This window comes from Solanum lycopersicum, chromosome 8 (genome assembly GCF_036512215.1).
Source record: "Solanum lycopersicum chromosome 8, SLM_r2.1".
NCBI classification, from domain to species: domain Eukaryota; kingdom Viridiplantae; phylum Streptophyta; class Magnoliopsida; order Solanales; family Solanaceae; genus Solanum; species Solanum lycopersicum.
The window spans coordinates 8496597-8516028 of NC_090807.1; the positions used below are offsets into that span (position 1 = coordinate 8496597).

Genomic DNA, 19432 nt, shown 5'->3' on the forward strand with positions numbered 1-19432 from the left:
ACCTAGACTAAGCTAGACCCCTTAGGTTACCCAAGTTAGAGTTCAAGTCCTTTAATTAATTTTACCTTTTGGGAACATTTTGCCCTAACCGACATTGACCACATGAGCTAGTGTGGAATCCGAGGTCATAAAACCCTGCACCGAAAGAAGGCGAACTACTTGCCAAGTTAGTACCAATACATGAAACATAGCAACTACGTGGATCCACTAGCTAGTATTACTATGGGGGAAACATAGTTCAAGAACTAGGAGATATAGTTGGGACCCTCTTTATGCGCCATTCATTGTAGTCTCCAATCTCAAGAGTAATGTAGTATTCCTACCTTCCCTATGTGGTAAGGTACACTTCTCAATCTAGTTCACTCGGTGCAAAACTAGTCCCTTTTTGAAATGTTTTTAAGCCTTTATTTATCAATCATAATAAGGCGCATTGGTATGCATCACCATCCTTATAGCATTTACATCTTAATCAACCTCACAACCATAATCAAGACATTTTAATTCAATATCATACCACCCTATCAATCCTAATACAAGACATACTCCAATATAATATCATGACTTAACCACAATTAATCACAATTGGAAGTAAAGATAGAGATTCTAAGGCTTACCAAGTATTCCTCATAGTTCATCATCAAGGTATTACCATCAACCCATAACTCAACCCAACTAGGCCAGTAACATCATCACATAATGATAACCAATACGATAACAATGCCAATTGCATCTCTATAACACAATTCAACACTAGATTATAGCTTAAGACAAGATACATAGGCTAATTTCACAATATACTTCATAACCTAAATTACATCTCAAGAACTAGCATGATAAGCCTATAATTAATCTAAATTTATTCATAAACACCATAGGATAGTAATCTAATCAATAACCAAGTCAATTGAAAGATCACAATACAATATAGGTTAAGATCACAACCTAGGGTTAGGGGTTGAGGATCATGTTCTTCAATCTAGAACAAACCATCAACAATTACAATAAACAAGTTAAATTAAATGTTAATATATTCAATATAACCTATGGAAATCATTAACAACTCAATTCATAATTTCAATTTCGTAATTAGATGAAACTCATAAGAAAAATCAACTTTTGAAATCCATTTTGAAGGAACCCTTTGAGGAAAGAGTATCAAAGGTGAATTAGATCCCATATCTTAATGTTTGATGAAAATTCGATGGTTAATTCGTTCCTTTTCATACCCCAAACCCTTATCCCTGCTAGACTTCAATGGTGAGTTCAAGTAGAGAGAGAAAGAAGAGAGAAGGAAGATAGTTTATTTTGTGAGTTATCATAAGGTTAATTAGGGTTGGAGACTTTATATGGGAGTTTAAGTTAGTTAATTAGTATCCCCTCAATCCCTAACTAAGCCATAAACTACTTAATCAATTAAATGTCTTACCACTAAAACGTGCAGGAAAATCCCCCCTCCCCCACAGACGGAACCCCACCGACGGGCTGTCTATGAGTCTGCAGACCTACCCCCCTCTCGTCCTGCACTCTGTCGATGATTTCAAAGACCGTGCAGGCGAGGGGCTTTGTGAAGGAATGACTGCTTTACCAAATTTGGCAGGAAGGACAATCATCCACAAGACCACCTCGTTTCAATGGTCATTACTATGGGTGCGTGAAAAATCTAATGCATGACTACATTAATGCAAAGGATTCACAATGATGGGATGTTATCTTGGATGGTCCTTAAGTTTCGATGAAGGATGGAAGTCTCACCACTTTCGTGGTTAAGTCCTGAAAGGAGTTTACTGAGATTGATAGGAAAAAGTATGAAAAGAACTAAAAGGTGAAAAAAAAATCCTAGTCTGTGGTATTGGTGCTGATGAGTATAACAAAATCTCAGATTTTGAATCGGCAAAGGAGATTTGGGACTGCCTTCAAACTGCTTATGACAGAACCAAGAAGGTGAAGGAATCAAAGGTGAACATGCTTACTACTCAATATTTGAAATGAACTCGTGTTTCACTGCCATAAAAAATGCGCTCAGAGGTCTAGGAGATCTATACTTATGTGCAAGCAAGTTCGAAAAATTCTCAAGATTCTTCCAAAATCTTGGGAAAGCAAGGTGGATGTAATTACTGAGGCAAAAGATCTAATGACCTTGCCTATGGATGAGCTTATAGTAAATTTGAAGACCTATGAGTTGAAAATAGGAAGCAAGGAGCAACTGGGAAGGAGTCAAAGAAAGAAAAGAACATTGCTTTGGAATCTTCACAAAGCGAGGTGACTAAAGAAGAAGCAGAGATGACATACATGACAAAGAGGTTCCAAAAGATTATCAAAAAGCATGGTGGTTTCAAAAAGAAAGGAACAACCAGCAGAGTGGCTACAACTAATGACTTATGTCACAAATGTGGTAAGCTAGGTCACTTTATGAGAGATTGTCCAAGTCAAAAACAAGAATCTCATGAAGTGAGATATCGTAAGAAGAACCTGGTCCCAGACAATTTTCGAAGGAAAGCACATGCTAATCAGATGGTAAAAAAAGAGCCTTTGCTGTATGGGGTGATGATTCAAGTGAGTCCGGGGAAGAAGTTGAGGAGCACAAATATGTTTCTATGATGGCCATTGAAGATGATGACATCATCGTCAACTCAATCTTCTCATTAATGGTAACATCAGATGATGAGGACGATGCACCTGAGGTAACTCTCTTTGAATTAAAAGATGATCTGGGAAATCTTTCTACTGAAAGTCTGAGGAAACTGGCAGTGTTAATAATTGGTTCTGTAGATGAGCTGTCTAATAAAAACTTAATGCTGACTAAAAAATTAAGTTTATTGAAAATGAAAATGCAGCTTTTCTAACACAGATTTCTGAAATGAGTAAAAGAATAGAGATACTGGAGTCTAACAACAATGTTGATGAGGAAGAACCTAGTACCTCTAAACATCATAAAAGAAAAATTAACATTTATGAGGAAGAATTGGAGGATAATCTTAAAATCTCTAAATCTAAGTTAGCTGCTTCTCTTGAAAAGAATTCTCAGCTAAGGAAGGATCTTAAGAAAATCAAAGAAGAGTTAGATCACTCTCTAAAATAGACTGAATCTTCCAAGATTCTCTCTAATATCTCTCCGCAAAGTATCAATGGGAAACGAGGTCTATGGAGCAAAAGAATAGAACCACCATATAATCCTCATAGCAAATGTGTGTCTGTGGCTAATAATTTCTTATGCACACTTTGTGGAAGAAATGGACATGTAAAATAAAGGTGTGATAAATTAAAAGATTCTAAGGAGGGGCATGTGAAGCTTGTGAAATCAGAAAGTCGTCAGACTAACAGCGAGCAAGGACCTGGTTCATGTGATGAATCTGTCAGAAATGATAGACCTGTGAAGAAATTTAAAAAAGGACATGGTTCTCGTTTCCATTTTAGTAAAAACTTCTCACCTCCTTGGACTAGAAGATTTCTGGGTGGAAACATCAATTTTCATATCCACTAGACAATCTAATCTCTCCTCTGGAGTCAGGAATTCAAACAAGGTCAAAGTCACACAACATGGTGGCGTTTACAACATTCATATCCCTATATGAATTTAGAATATCAAAGAAGCGTTAAAAGATCCCGACTGGGTAGTCTCTATGTAAAAGGATCTTCATCAATTTGAAAGAAGTAAAGTTTGGCACGTGGTCCCCCGACCAGTTGACAGAACTATTATAGGGACTCGTTGGGTGTTCAGAAACAAACTTGATGAGAATGGAATCATTGTTAGAAATAAATCAAGATTGGTGGTGCAAGGTTACAATCAAAAGGAAGGAATTTATTATGAAGAAACCTTTGCACCCGTTGCATGAATGGAGGCCATCAGAATTCTAATTTCTTTTGCTGTACACAAAGAGTTAAAATTATTCCATATAGATGTGAAGAGTGCTTTTCTGAATGGAAACTTAAAGGAGGAGGTGTATGTTAAGAAATCTCCAGGTTTTGAAGACTCTGAGTTGCTTGATCATGTACTGAAATTGGATAAATCTCTGTATGGATTAAAGCAAGCGCCTCGAGCCTGGTATGAGAGACTATCAAAGTTCTTGTTAACAAATGAGTTCAAAAGAGGCAACGTAGATAATACTTTGTTTTTGAAAACTAGAGGAAAAGAATTGTTGATTGTGCAGGTATATGTTGATGATATAATCTTCGGAGCAACATCAGATGATCTATGCAAGGAGTTTGCTGAGTTGATGAGTAGCGAGTTTGAGATGAGCATGATGGGTGAACTCACATTCTTTTTAGGATTGCAAATTAAACAATCCTCTCAAGGTACTTCAATATGTTAAGAGAAATACATCAAAGAGCTACTCAACAAGTTTAAGATGCTGGATACAAAAGTTATGGATATGCCCATAAGCACAAGTGCGAGAATTGATAAAGATGAAGAAGGCAAAGAGGTTAACCAAACCATGTATAGGGGGATCATTGGATCACTTCTATATTTGACATCTAGGAGACCAGATAGAGTAGTCAGTGTGGAAATGTGCGCTAGATTTCAAGCTGCACCAAAAGAATCACACCTGAAAGCTGCCAAAAGGATTCTGCAATATCTGAAGGGAACACAGGACCTGCTCATACGTGACTCTTTTGAACTTATAGGTTATGATAATGCAGCATATGCAAGCTTTTTGGAGGATAGATAAAGTACATCAGGAATGGAACATTTCTTGGGATCAGCAATATTTTATGGGGAACAAAGAATCAAAACTCAGTGGCCTTGTCTACTGCTGACGCGGAGTATATTGATGCTGCTGCTTGTTGTGCTCAACTCTTATGGATCAAGCAATAATTTAAGTATTTTGGGGTATTTACAGAAACAATTCCTCTCTTGTGCGAAAACTCGTGCAATGAATATGGCCAAGAATCCACTTCAACACAACAGAACAAAGCACATTGTTGTGAGGCACCACTGATATACCGTGGTTTCACGGTATTATTAATACTTTTTCCTTAAGTTTAGTGTGTCCAAAAGCCCTTTTGTGCTAATTTTTATATAAGTTTCTTTTTATTTTGCAGGAAATCTGTCCAAAGCTGAATGCAGAGATTTTGAGCGAAAAAATGCAGAAGAGACCACCTATGGAGCTTATGACGGTCCTTCGTGCTTGAGACGGTCCGTAGGTGGCAGTGTAGTACAGCTGCTGAAGGAAGATGGGGAAGTCTGACCAAGTGTGGGGTTACAAAGCTTGTGACGGTCCGTCGTGTCTATGACGGTCTGTCCTACAGGTTCGTCATGAAGTTCATAGAAGTAATCCCAGTATCCATATTTCAAGAGTTGAAGTGCTTTGGAACGAAGACCCTCGACGGACCGTTGTGCCTATGACGGTCCGTCATACTTGCCGTCGAGGGTAATGAAGAAGAGCAACAGAAGAAATTGCACAAGTATGGGACGACGGAGTCCATGACGGTCCGTCGTGACAATGACGATCCGTCGTGACAATGACGATCCGTCGTGACAATGACGATCCGTCGCGAGGTCCGTTGACCCAGCCGCATTTTGGCAGATTTCCAGCAAATAGAGTCCTTGTTTAATTAGGTTTTTATATTTTATAAATAGTTCGAAAAACTTCATTTTTGGTGTTAGACCCGGGATTATTGTTAGACTATGGATCATTGTTAGACTCTGTATTGTTAGACACCGTATTAGTAAACATTTTATTGTTAGAATTTTGATTATCATTGATTGTTGGTGATTAATCAAGAAAACTCTCAGATTTTACTCTTTCTCATTGAAGTAAGTATATGAATTCTTATTTAATATATTTGAATATTATGATTATGACTATGAGTAACTAAACTCCATAACTAGGGTTGTTGGAACCATAGGCAAATAATGAGATAAAACCTAACTAAAATAACAATTCTAGAATGGTGTCTTGCATGTATTAATAATTCTTTCGCTTAGAAGTCTTTTTAACGGATGGCCAACGTTAGAACTCGCCTAAATGCTACTTGCCGGACCAAGGAGGTAGATTATAGGAAAAGAATTATCAACATAGATTTAGTGTATACTATCTAATAGGCTAGTATTGATTGGTACGAGGTAATAACTTAGTCAAATATCGAATACGATGCTTAATATGAGGTAAAGATAAGGGTTAGGATAGCAACACACGTAGACGGACCAAGGTGCGGAGTGAGATTTTCTAGATGCCGGACCAAGGATTTAGAAATACATAACTTATCACTTTGCATACAAGATACTAGGAAAGAATTGTTATAGTTAGAATTATCAAGTTATGAACTTGTGGGGAACACGTAAATCCTAGTTATTTTGATTAATTGATTAAAATACAACATTCAAAGTTGTTAAGTGTCTCTTTCGATTGCGTTAGTTATTTTCATTCATTTTGAAATAGAAACCCCCCTTTTATTGTTTTTACTTTCCAAGGAAGTCATTGACCAAACAATAGTAATAACAGGTTGAAGTTAAGTCTAGGCTATTTTCCTCGTGGAAGAGATCTCAACCTCACTAGTTGGGTTATTTACTTGACACGACCACTTTAATTCTTATTTGAGAAGTAAGTTTGAGCTTATCAAATTTTGGCGCCGCTGCCGGGGAAACTAGCTTTTAGATTAACTTGAACTTATTACTATAGTTTAGTTAATATTTTCTTGATTTTACTATGTTTTATTGTTTTTGATTTTTTTCAGAACTATCCTCCTTGTATGCCAAATACACGGAGAGGAAGAGAACCATTGTTTCCATACGATCACGAATTAGAGCGTACACTGTGCAATGTGAATCGAAACTTGGGAATAAATGATGATGATCCGAACCAGAACATCCCAGCTCCGGCTGATGTTCATGGTCAGATGTTACCCGATGCTCCGGGTGAAAACCAACATAGGGGACAAAATCTCTCTCCACGGCCCCAAGCATACGAGAGGCTATGATAACATAGCAGACTCCGATGGGCCACTGGTTTTGCCTCCTCTACCCATAGGCCACACTTTTGTGGTAACTAGTATCGTGATGCAAATGCTCACAGCCAGAGGTTTGTTTTCAGGGCTACCTTCTGAGGATCCACATGCCCATATAGCTAAGGTAAGGGTAGTGTGTAAAAGCTGTGTAGGGAGGCCTGATTTGGATTTAGATGTAATAGGTCTCAGAGTGTTTCCTCTCTCACTGACGGGAGAGGTTGCTATGTGGTTCACTGAGCTCCCATACAACTCAATCTTCACTTGGAACCAACTAAGGGATGTCTTCTTAGCACGCTACTATCCGGTCTCCAAGAAACTAAACCACAAAGACAGAGTGAATATCTTTGTGGCACTACCTGGAGAGTCAATTAGTAGTTCTTGGGATAGATTCACCTCGTTCTTGAGAAGTGTCCCAAATCACCATATAGATGATGAGTCACTGAAGGAATACTTCTATCGGGGGCAGGTGGATCTTATGGGGAGTGCCCTTATGCTGAGATCGCTGAAAAATTAGAGAAAATCTCCCGAAATAACAAAGCTTGGAGTACTAGGAAGTCTGATACAGGGAGAAACACCTTCGCAGTGCAGTCCACTCACAACCCAGCCATAGATGAGATTCGCGAAGAAATGGCTCAGATGAGAACCGAGCTTAGGTTGGTACTAAAACATGTCACTGGGGGTGCAGAAAAGATACATGCAGTCAACTACTTGGCTAAATGATATATTGTGGTTTCACGGTATTATTAATACTTTTTCCTAAAGCTTAGTGTGTCCAAAGCCTTTTTGTGCTAATTTTTATATAAGTTTATCTTTGTTTTGCTGGAAATCTGTCCAAAGCTGAATGCGGAGATTTTGAGCGATGAATTGCAGAAGAGACCACCTACGGAGCTTATGACGGTTCGTCGTACTTGTGACGGTCCGTGGGTGGCAGCGTAGTGCAGCTGCTGAAGGAAGACGGGGAAGTCTGACCAAGTGTGGGATTACGAAGCTTGTGACGGTCCGTCGTGGCTATGACGGTCCCACCTGCAGGTTCATCGTGAAGTTCAGAGAAGTGATCCCAGTACCCAGATTCCAAGAGTTGAAGTGTTTTGGAACGAGACCCTCGATGGACCGGTGTGCCTATGACGGTCCGTCATACTTGCCGTCGAGGGGAATGAAGACAGCAGCAGAAGAAATTGCACAAGTATGGGACGACGGAGTCCATGACGGTCCGTCATGACCGCGACGATCCGTCGCGTTGTTTGTCGACCCAGCCGCATTATGGCAGATTTCCAGCAATTAAAGTCCTTGTTTAATTAGGTTTTTGTTTTTTTATAAATTGTTCGAAAAGCCTCGTTTTTGAGGTTAGACTCTGTTAGGTTAGACTCTACGATATTAGACATCAGATTTTTAGACTTTGTGTATTAGTGTTGGATTTTGAGATTCTTGCAAGTGATTTTTGGATATTAATAAGCAAACTTTGGACTTTATTCTTTCTCATTGAAGTATGTACATGAATTCGTATTATATATACTTGAATATTGTGTTTATGGCTATGAGTAACTAAACTTCATAACTAGGGTTGTGGGAACCATAGGCAAATTCTGAGATAAACCCAAACTAAAATAACAATTCTAGATTAGTGTCTTTTATGTATTAATAATTCTTTCGCTTAAAAGTCTTTTTAACGGGTGGCCAACGTTAGAACTCGCCTTAATGCTACTTGCCGGACCATGGAGGTAGATAATAGGAAAAGAATTATTAACATAGATTTAGTGTATACTATCTAATAGGCTAGTATTGATTGGTAAGCGGTAATAACTTAGTCAAATATCGAATATGATGCTTAATATGAGGTAAGGATAAGGGTTAGGATAGCAACACACGTAGCCGGGCCAAGGTACGGAGTGAGATTTTCTAGATGCCGGACCAAGGATTTAGAAATACATAACTTATCACTTTGCATGCAAGATACTAGGAAAGAATTGTTATAGTTGGAATTATCAAGTTATGAACCTGTGGGGAACACGTAAACCCTAGTTACTTTGATTAATTGATTAAAACCCAACATTCAAATGCTGTTAAGTGTCTCTGTCAAGTTCGTTATTTATTTTCACTCACTTACAAATAGAAACCCCCATTTATTGTTTTTACTTTACAAGGAAGTCATTGACCAAACAATAGTAGTAACAGGTTGAAGTTAAGTCTAGACGATTTTCCTCGTGGGAACGATCCCAACGTCACTAGTTGGGTTATTTACTTGACACGACCGCTTTACTTCTTATTTGAGAAGTAAGTTTAAGCGTATCAAATTTTGGCGCCGCTGTCGGGGATTTCAGCTTTTAGATTAACTTGAACCTATTACTATAGTTTCGTTGATATTTTCTTGATTTTACTTTGTTTTATTGTTTTTGAATTCTTTTCAGAACTATCCTTCTTGTATGCCAAATACACGGAGAGGAAAAGAACCCTTGTTTCCCTACGATCATGAGCTAGAGCGTACACTGTGCAATATGAATTGAAATTTTAGAATAAATGATGAGGATCTAAACAAGAATATCCCAGCTCCGGTTGATGTTCATGGTCAGATGTTACCCGATACTCCGGGTGAACTTCAACAGTGGGGACAAAATCCCATTCCATGGCCCCAAGCATACTACAGAGGATATGATAACATAGAAGACTCAAATGGGCCACTTGTCTTGCCCCCTCTACCCACAGGCCACACTTTTGTGGTAACTAGTAGCCTGATGCAAATGCTCACCGCCAGAGGTTTGTTTTCAGGGCTACCTTCTGAAGATCCACATGCCCATATAGCTAAGGTAAGGACAATGTGTAAAATTTGTGTGTGGAGGCCTGATTTGGATGTAGATGTAATAGGTCTCAGAGTGTTTCCTTTCTCACTGACGGGAGAGGCTGCTATATGGTTCACTGAGCTCCCATACAACTGAATCTTCACTTGGAACCAATTAAGAGATGTCTTCTTAGCACGCTACTATCCGGTCTCTAAGAAACTAAACCACTAAGATAGTGTGAACAACTTTGTGGCACTACCAGGAGAGTAAGTTAGTAGTTCTTGGGATAGATTCACCTCATTCCTTAGAAGTGTTCCAAATCACTGTATAGATGATGAGTTACTGAAGGAACACTTCTATCGGGGACAGGATGATAACAACAAAGCGGTGTTGGACACTATAGCAGGTGGATCTTTTGGAGAATGCCCTTATGCTGAGATCGCCGAAAAATTAGAGAAAATCTCCCGGAATAACAAAGTTTTACTAGGAAGTCTGATACAGGGAGAAACACCTTCGCAGTGCAGTCCACTCACAACCCAGCCACAGATGAGATTCGGGAAGAAATGGCTCAGATAAGAACTGAGCTTGGGTTGGTACTAAAACATGTCACTGGGGTGCAGAAAAGATAAATGCAGTCAACTACTTGGCTAAGCCACCACCTCCTAATGATGAGTGTTATTATGCGGAGGACACTTATGCAGTAAATGAGTAGACGGGGGGTTTCCGACCAAGCGCCCAAGGCTCAAATAAGAATAATTTGCGCCAAGGTCAGAACTACGGTAACTACAACCATGAGGGTCATTATGTCCGAGATGGAAACTACAACCGCGACAACAACTTTAACAGGGGTAACTATGCTAATAGAAACGACAGGAATGGGCCCTATGTCCCTCCTCAAAATCGTGAAGTTACTCCTAGGGATGGTGGAGATAGTATGGCGCGAGTTGAGGATATGTTGCACAAAATGATGAGGAGGTTCGACACTAGTGATGAACACATTAAAGAGTTGAGGTGTGATTTAGCTAGTATTGGGAAAAAGTTGATACACATGCAATTTCGATTAAACAGATCGAATTGCAAGTGGCCCAATTATCTGCGATAGTGAACACACGGCAACCGGGCACTCTTCCTAGCAACACTGTCCAAAATCCAAAGAAGCACTGTATGGCAATCACTACTCGGGGTGGTAGGCAAACCATTGACCCACCTATGCCATCTATTGAGGAAAATGTGAGAAAGGATAATGATAATGTGGTACAGGGTAGTGTCAAGCAGAGGGAAGTAATGGAAAAGATGCAGAAGTACCTATCAAGGTAATTCCCATGCCTAGGCTACCACCACCTTTCCCTCAGTGATTAGTGAAAAAGACCGAGGATGGTAAATACCGGCGCTTCATAACAATGTTGAAGCAGCTCTCTATCAATGTCCCTTTGGTAGAAGCTCTAGAACAAATGCCCGATTATGCAAAATTTATGAAAGATCTCGTCACCAACAAAAGATTGGTCACTTTTTAGGATGATGATAGACTGCAGCAATGTGGTGCTATTTCTACAAGATCCCTTGTACAAAAGAAAGAAGATCCTGGTGCATTCACTATTCCTTGTACAGTTGGGTCATTACATTTTGCGAAAGCATTATGTGATTTGGGAGCAAGCATAAATCTCATGCCCCTCTCAATTTACAAGAAGTTGAGTTTGGGGGATCCAAAACCCACTGCGATGCGGCTACTGATGGCTGATTAGACAATGAAACGGCCTATAGGGATACTCCATGATGTGCTAGTAAAAGTGGAGTCATTCATCTTTCCGGCTGATTTTGTTATTCTTGATTGTGAGGTTGACTTTGAAGTGCCTATTATTCATTGGAGGCCATTCCTTGCCACAGGTAGAGCATTAGTTGATATGGAGAAGGGACATATGACATTTTGGTTGAACAATGAAGAAGCGACCTTCAAAATTTGTAGGACCATGAGGCAGAGTGATGAGCTCCAATCAGGATCTATCGTATCCCACAAAGAAAAGATGGAGGAGATTGAACAGAAAAATGCAAAACAAGAGTTTATGGTTGGGGATTTGGTGCTTGTAGAAAGTTTTGGGGTGCCTTGTCTTCCGGGCAAGCTCAAGTCTAAATGGATTGGCCCCTATTTGATTACCCAAGTATTCCCTCATGGAGCAGTTAAGTTAAAAGCCAAGGAAGGAGTGCGGTTTAAGAGGAACAGAGATAGAATAAAACTCTATTTTGGGCATAAAGTATCGGGAATAAAGTGATAGAGGCATACCATCTTGATGAAGTCTTAGTAATCAAGGGTCCCCAATCGTGCCGCGACATTAAATCAGGCGCTTGTTCGGAGGCAACCCAATACTTATCATCTTTTTAGTAATGGTAGAATTTTTCTACTAATGGGTTTTATATTTGCAGGCACATCATCACGAAATTCTGCAGAAAATTACTCTACAGCAGTCACTGACAGAGACATCGACGGACCGTCGCAGTTGTGACGGACCTTCGTATTCATCCGTCGTACCAGGTAATTTTTTTTGTTATTTTGAAACTAGGGAACACGCAACGGAACAAACGACGGGTCTTCTCAAGTGCGACGGTCCATCGTCGGGGAACCGTCGCGTGATTAATGAGGTATACCCGACCCGACCCGGCGGAACCCTTTTTCAAAATCAGAACGTTTAAACCCCCCAACCCCTCATTTCACCCCCATTACTTCATTATTCCTCTCATCTCCGCTCTCTTTTCAACTTCCACACTCTCTCAACCACCGATCATTGCCCTCTCACAATTCTCCAAAGCTCTAAAGTGTTGTCTACTAGTGGAAACTGCTGATGTGAGTGTCTACCTTGTCACCGAGTACGTGTGCATTTGTTTTTCTCCATTTCTAAGGTATGTGCCTCTAATTTATACTCATTTATCTTGCATTGTTGTTTACTAGTTAGTATTATGCTTAGATACTCATCGAATGTTGTTTACTTTAGACTATTCTCTCTAACCTAGGTCACAAATGTTTGAAATTGCCATGTTTACCACCCTAGACATAGGTGCTTTTGCTTTGCTAGTTTCCTAGGTAGTTGGGTTAGTCACATGTAAGTCCAAAACACTACAAGGTTGATGTGGGTTCAAAGGGGATGCTTAGGGTACCCTTAGTTCTGTCATGGTTATTCAGAACGAGACCCCGATGACGGACTGTCGTACCTATGACAGACCGTAGTAGGTTCCATTGCAAAAGCCCTAACACCCCTATCCCAATGGACACATGTGACGGATCGTCGTACTCGCGATGGTCCGTCCTGCATAACCGTCATGCTAGACAGAGACCCTGTTTCTAAGGGTCTCTCATTTTTCCTCAAGTGTTCCCCAACAGACACATGTGACGGACCGTCGTCTTCACAACGGTCCGTCCTGCACAACCGTTCTGGTTGTCAGAGACCCCTCTCCTCAGGGTCTCCATTTTTTCCCAAGTGTCCTACGACGGACATATATGACGGACAATCGTACTTGTGACGGTCCGTCCTGCACATACCGTCATGCTAGTCAGAGAATCTCCTTCAGGGTTTTCTATATATACATAGTCTAAGTTAAACACGACGGACCTCATGACGGTCCGTCATAGTCACGACGAGCCGACACCTGGCCCATCGTGTGTCACTGCTTCTACAGCAATGACATACTATTTTTAATGTTTTATTTCGTCTGGTTTCGCGTGTCTTGTTTGCCACTACTCGTACTAATATTGATTATTTGCAGGTACTACCTACTATGGCACCTAAGCAAGACCGAAGCTACGCACGTGGCGATCAAAGTCTGTCGCCCCGTCTGCATGCATGATCATTGGCTCTGATGATGAGCGGGACCCTGAGTATGTGCCCCCAGGCACTTCCACACCTTCCCGTGCTGCACGTGCTCGAAGAGCCACACCCAAAAAGGTGGCGTCCGGCGTAGTCACTGCCTCCCAGTATGATGAGGAGCGCACACTGACCGGCACACCCTCTGGGTCAGCCACAAATGAGGAAGGAGCGTCTAGCTCCTTGTGAGTATCCTGGTCCGAGGAAGCCTCTGACTCAGCTGAGGTTCCCGCCCTTGCCACTGCTGCAGCATCGGCCTCGTTTGATAAGGCTGAAACTTCAGACTCTACATCCGGCTCACCAGCTTAGGTCCCCACTCCAGCCACTGACCAACCCAACCGGTGGAGTGTCGACGGGCAGTTTCAAGTCTAATCTGATGCCAAGTTCCTGACTTATAAAAGAGTAATGGCAGGAACACTCACCATGGAGCGGCGGGTACTTACAGGGAGTCTCCCAACGATGCTGGAGATCAACAACCTCTTCACCAGGCATCGCTTAGAGTGGACAGCACGTCCTTTGGGATGATACAGCGAGGAAATGGTCCGAGAGTTCTACGCATCCTACGTAGTGACTCTCTGATCACAGATCGATAGGCGGGCTTCTCCCGCTAAACAGGCCCCACTGGAGCAGGTTCGAGTCTGAGGTGTGCAGGTTGACATTTCCCTGCCAGCCATTCGCCGGTTTCTATACGGCGAGAGTGCAGATGCTACTCGGACCCCCATCACTGCCGAGTTTGACTACCGCTGGCAGATAGTAAAGCATGGACAGTTCTTGCGCGAGCCAGCACTGAGAAAGACCACGAAGAGGTGGATGGCCCTGCACCTGTCAGTAGATAGAGAGGGTGCCGATTGGGTGATTGAGCCGAAAGGGGCCATCAAGAAGGCCAACCTCACATTCACAGCAAAGTTCATGTGGCTGCTTGTCCGTCACTGCCTTTCCCTCACAGGTGCTGATGACGTAGTTACCTGGGATCGAGCAGTGTTGATGGCGGCGATGATAGCCGAATTCGAGGTGGACTTCGCATGACTTCTTTAGGCAGTCATGCATGAGAGGGCATTCAAGGTCACTACTACCTACCCTTTCCCGTGCATGATCTTTGCCCTTTGCAGGTCCGCAGGTGTGGCCATATGGCACGTAGATCAGCTTAAGACCCCGCAGGGCACTGTAGACGTCGGTCTCATCAGAGACGAGGCCAATGAGTTGTCTCCACGCAGAGGACCCCGTCTAGAGCTGCCCCCACTTGCTGATGATCTTGCTGATACGGTAGCCCTGGCCCGCACAGCTACACAGGCGTCCACTGACACTACCCCGGTCGAGTCTATCCTGGGTAGTAGCACAGCCCCGATCTCCTTTCGCACAGCCCCTCTACCGACACTGGTCCCTCTTGCAAGGGTCCAAAAACTAAACGCACAAATGTCCACTCTTCTGCATCATATCCAGTCATGGGTGCAGAGGTCGATCACTGAGTCCGAAGAGCGTCTAGAGAGGAAGATGATGCAGTTTATAGAGCGGAAGATCGCTGAGGTTAACCAGTATCTGGACACCTTTGAGTTGAGAGTGCTAGTCCAACCAGCCCCTCCGGTGGATGTGTCGACTCTTCAGGCTGCAGTCGACAGTCTTCGTGCAGACATCGACAAGATCTTAGAGGCTAGGGTGCTGGAGCATGAGGCCCCTTCTGTCGAGCATGCTGAGGACACCATGTTGGCAGCCCTTTTTGCTAATTTAGAAGTTCCACCACCTCCCCCTCGAGAGAGTGCCAAGAGGCATAGGTTTCGATCAGAGGACGAGGCTCGAGCAAGGAATAAGGAGCGCCGAGAGATGGAGGCTGCGCGGAGATCCTCCCTTGCTGAGTAGGAGGCGAACCGAATGAGAGCATCTGAGTTAGCAGTTGGGGCGTGTAGCTCCCGCACTGTGGAGATAGCAGGAGGCACTACTGATGGTGCGGTTGTTGCTGAAGACACCACTGAGGGTGTCCAGATTGTAGAGGACGTGGGTTTCGGGGAACCGAACCCACCATCTTGCTGATCGATGGCGCTTTGCGCCACAGGTTTGCTTCACCTACCACTCTTGTATTAAGGTTTTTATGCATCGAGGATAATTGCATGCCTTTTTGTTGGTGGTAGGGTAAATGGATAGTGAGTGTTAGGGTGAAGTCTGAGTAGCCCAATTCACTATCTTCTTTTGGGGTTTTCTTACCTGTGTTCTTTTCCCCCCAAAAGACTGATTACTTTTTCTATTGAACCGGCATGTTTATATCTTTTGTACATAGTTTAAGTGTGAAGCATGATGGCTAAAATGTTATCCTGATAAACTAGAAAATAATGCATGACTAGGCATAGTAACTAATAATTGTGTGACTCTAAGCATGAAACAGAGTTATACAATTGCATTACCCTAAGTCTTAAATTCAAACTAGGTGTCTGATAATCTGGTATAGTGATGAGATGTCAAGTGAGTGTGAGGAAATTTGAATAGTCCACTATTGGTACTGAGCTAGAACTTGCCTGGTTAGTTCTGCTAAAAGTAAGCTGTAATAGACAATTAGGAAAGGATCATAGGCCCTTATTCAATATAGCCCATTTCTAGCCTAAAGAAAAGAAACCAAATGAAATTTATCCTTCTTTGATCCAAATAATCTGAGCTTAAAATTTGACCTTTCTTTTTCACCCAAACTGATCTTTTCTTGGAATAATGTGTTGGCCCTGGTCCCTCCTTGGACATGTGCACCTCAGCTTATGCCAAAAGCATAAGTTGAGGGTGTCTAATGCATAAACAACCTTCGTTATGGTGCTGACCCGACTTTGGGTATTGTGTACCTTGACTCATAGCAAAGCCATGAGTTGAGGGTGGCTACTATGAGGAATGCTCTGGAAAGTGGGGTTGAAAGAGCAAAGAGAGAGAAAGAACAAAAGTAAAATGACTCAAGAATTATATGAAAAGAAAATTATAGAAAACAAAAAATACAAGCAAGAAAAGAGGAGAGTCACTTACACAAATGAAGAAAGAAGAGAAAATAGCAAGGTGAAAGAATATGAGAAACTGGGCAAGATGAAACGAGAGACAGTGGAAGGTGTAGCCGATATGTCAAGGAGGTCAAAAAGTCACTAAAGTATACTAAAATATATCTTACCTAACCTCGAGCCTATGTTACTTGCTAAAAAAGTCCTACCGTGATCCTAAGGGTTGTATAGCGAACTTAAGGCAGTGAAAATAAGGGCAAGCTTATGGCAAAAGGTATGAATGAGTGTGACTTTGTTCTAAGAGTGAGTGTTGAAAAGTAATCCTTATACTCAAACTTAAATCATTGTGTGAAAAAGGAGGATTTTGTTTTAAAGTGAGGACACTAGTTACAATACCGAAATTGTTAGCACCTCGGTGAGAAATTGAAGAGGATATGTGTTAGTGCGTTGTGAGTCTGTGTCATGTTCTGATCCCACAAAATTCAAGCCTAATAGTGATAGCATGCATAGATGTGATGAGATTAATCGGGATTGATAGCCAAATGATTGCAAAGGATAAAACATGGATACTATTGTACAAAGTTTGTGTAGTGAGTCATAGTGCGTCGCTTGAGGACAAACAAAGAATATAAGTTGAGGGTGTTGATATACCGTGGTTTCATAGTATTATTAATACTTTTTCCTTAAGTTTAGTATGTCCAAAAGCCTTTTTGTGCTAATTTTTATATAAATTTCTCTTTGTTTTGCAGTAATCTGTCCAAAGCTGAATGCGGAGATTTTCAGCGAGGAATTGCAGAAGAGACCACCTACGGAGCGTATGACGTTCCGTCGTACTTGTCATGGTCCGTGGGTGGATGCGTAGTGCAGCTGCTGAAGGAAGATGGGGAAGTCTGACCAAGTGTGGGATTACGAAGCTTGTGACGGTCCGTCGTGGCTTTGACGGTCCGTCCTGCAGGTTCGTCGTAAAGATCAGAGAAGTGATCCCAGAACCCAGAGTCCAAGAGTTGAAGTGTTTTGGAACGAGACCCTCGACGGACCATTGTGCCTATGACGGTCCGTCATACATGCCGTCGAGGGGAATGAAGATAGCAGCAGAAGAAATTGCACAAGTATGGGACGACGGAGTCCATAACGGTCCGTCGTGACCGCGACGATCCGTCGTGACCGCGACGATCCGTCGCCTGGTCCGTTAACCCAACCGCATTTTGACAAATTTCAAGCAATTAGAATCCTTGTTTAATTAGGTTTTTGTTTTTTATAAATAGTTTGAAAAACCTCGTTTTTGAGGTTAGACTCTGTTAGGTTAGACTCTATGAGATTAGACATCAGATTTTTAGACTTTGTGTATTAGTGTTGGATTTTGAGATTCTTGCAAGTGATTTTTGGACATTAATCAAGCAAACTTTGGATTTTATTCTTTCTCATTGAAGTAAGTACATGAATTCGTATTTAATATATTTGAATATTGTGTTTATGGCTATGAGTAACTAAACTCCATAACTAGGGTTCTGGGAACCATAGGAAAATAATGACATAAACCCAAACTAAAATAACAATTCTAGATTAGTGTCTTGCATATATTAATAATTCTTTCGCTTAAAAGTCTTTCTAACGGATGGCCAACGTTAGGACTCGCCTTAATGCTTGGTGTATAGATTTAGTGTATACTATCTAATAGGCTATATTGATTGGTACGCGGTACTTAGTCAAATATCGAATACGATGCTTAATATGAGGTAAGGATAATAGTTAGGATAGCAACACACTTAGCTGGACCAAGGTACGTAGTGAGATTTTCTAGATGCCGGACCAAGGATTTAGATATACATAACTTATCACTTTGCATGCAAGATACTAGGAAAGAATTGTTATAGTTGGAATTATCAAGTTATGAACCTGTGGGGAACACGTAAACCCTAGTTACTTTGATTAATTGATTAAAACCTAACATTCAAAAGCTGTTAAGTGTCTCTGTCAAGTTCGTTATTTATTTTACTCATTTACAAATAGAAACCCCCCTTTATTGTTTTTAGTTTCCAAGGAAGTCATTGACCAAACAATAGTAATAACAGGTTGAAGTTAAGTATAGACTATTTTCCTTGTGGGAACGATCCCAACCTCACTAGTTGGGTTATTTACTTGACACGACCGCTTTACTTCTTATTTGAGAAGTAAGTTTGAGCGTATCACTAAACCACCACCTTCTAATGATGAATGTTATTATGCGGAGGACACTTATGCAGTAAATGAGCAGACGGGGGGTTTCCGACCAAGCGCCCAAGGCTCAAATTAGGATAACTGGCGCCAAGGTCAAGGGAACCAAGAACAGAACTATGGTTACTACAACCGCGAGGGTCACTATGTCTGAGATGGAAACTACAACTGCGACAATAACTTTAACAGGGGTCTATGCTAATCGAAACGACCGGAATAGGCCCTATGTTCCTCCTCAAAATCGTGAAATTACTCCTAGGGATGGTGGAGATAGTATGGCCCGAGTTGAGGATATGTTGCACAAAATGATGAGGAGGTTCGATGCTAGTGATGAGCATATTAAAGATTTGAGGTGTGATTTAGCTAGTATTGGGCAAAAAGTTGATACACATGCAATTTCGATTAAGCAGATCTAGTTGCAAATGGCCCAATTATCTGCGACAGTGAACACACGGAAACCGGGCACTCTTCCTGGCAACACTGTTCAAAATCCAAAGAATGATGCGCACTGTATGACAATCACTACTCAGGGTGGTAAGCAAACTATTGACCCACCTATGCCGTCTACTGAGGAAAATGTGAGAAAGGATAGTGATAATGTGGTAAAGGGTAGTGGTGAAGCAGAGGAAAGTAATGGAAAAGATGCAGAAGTACCTATGAAGGTAATTCCCATGCCTAGGACACCACC

General features: G+C 41.5%; 1 long non-coding RNA gene across 1 annotated transcript in view; it reads right to left on the reverse strand.

Annotated features, from left to right (window-relative positions):
- LOC104648655 (uncharacterized) overlaps nt 1-19432 on the reverse strand; it is a 38360-nt gene that overhangs the window by 896 nt on the left and 18032 nt on the right. The window lies entirely within an intron of this gene.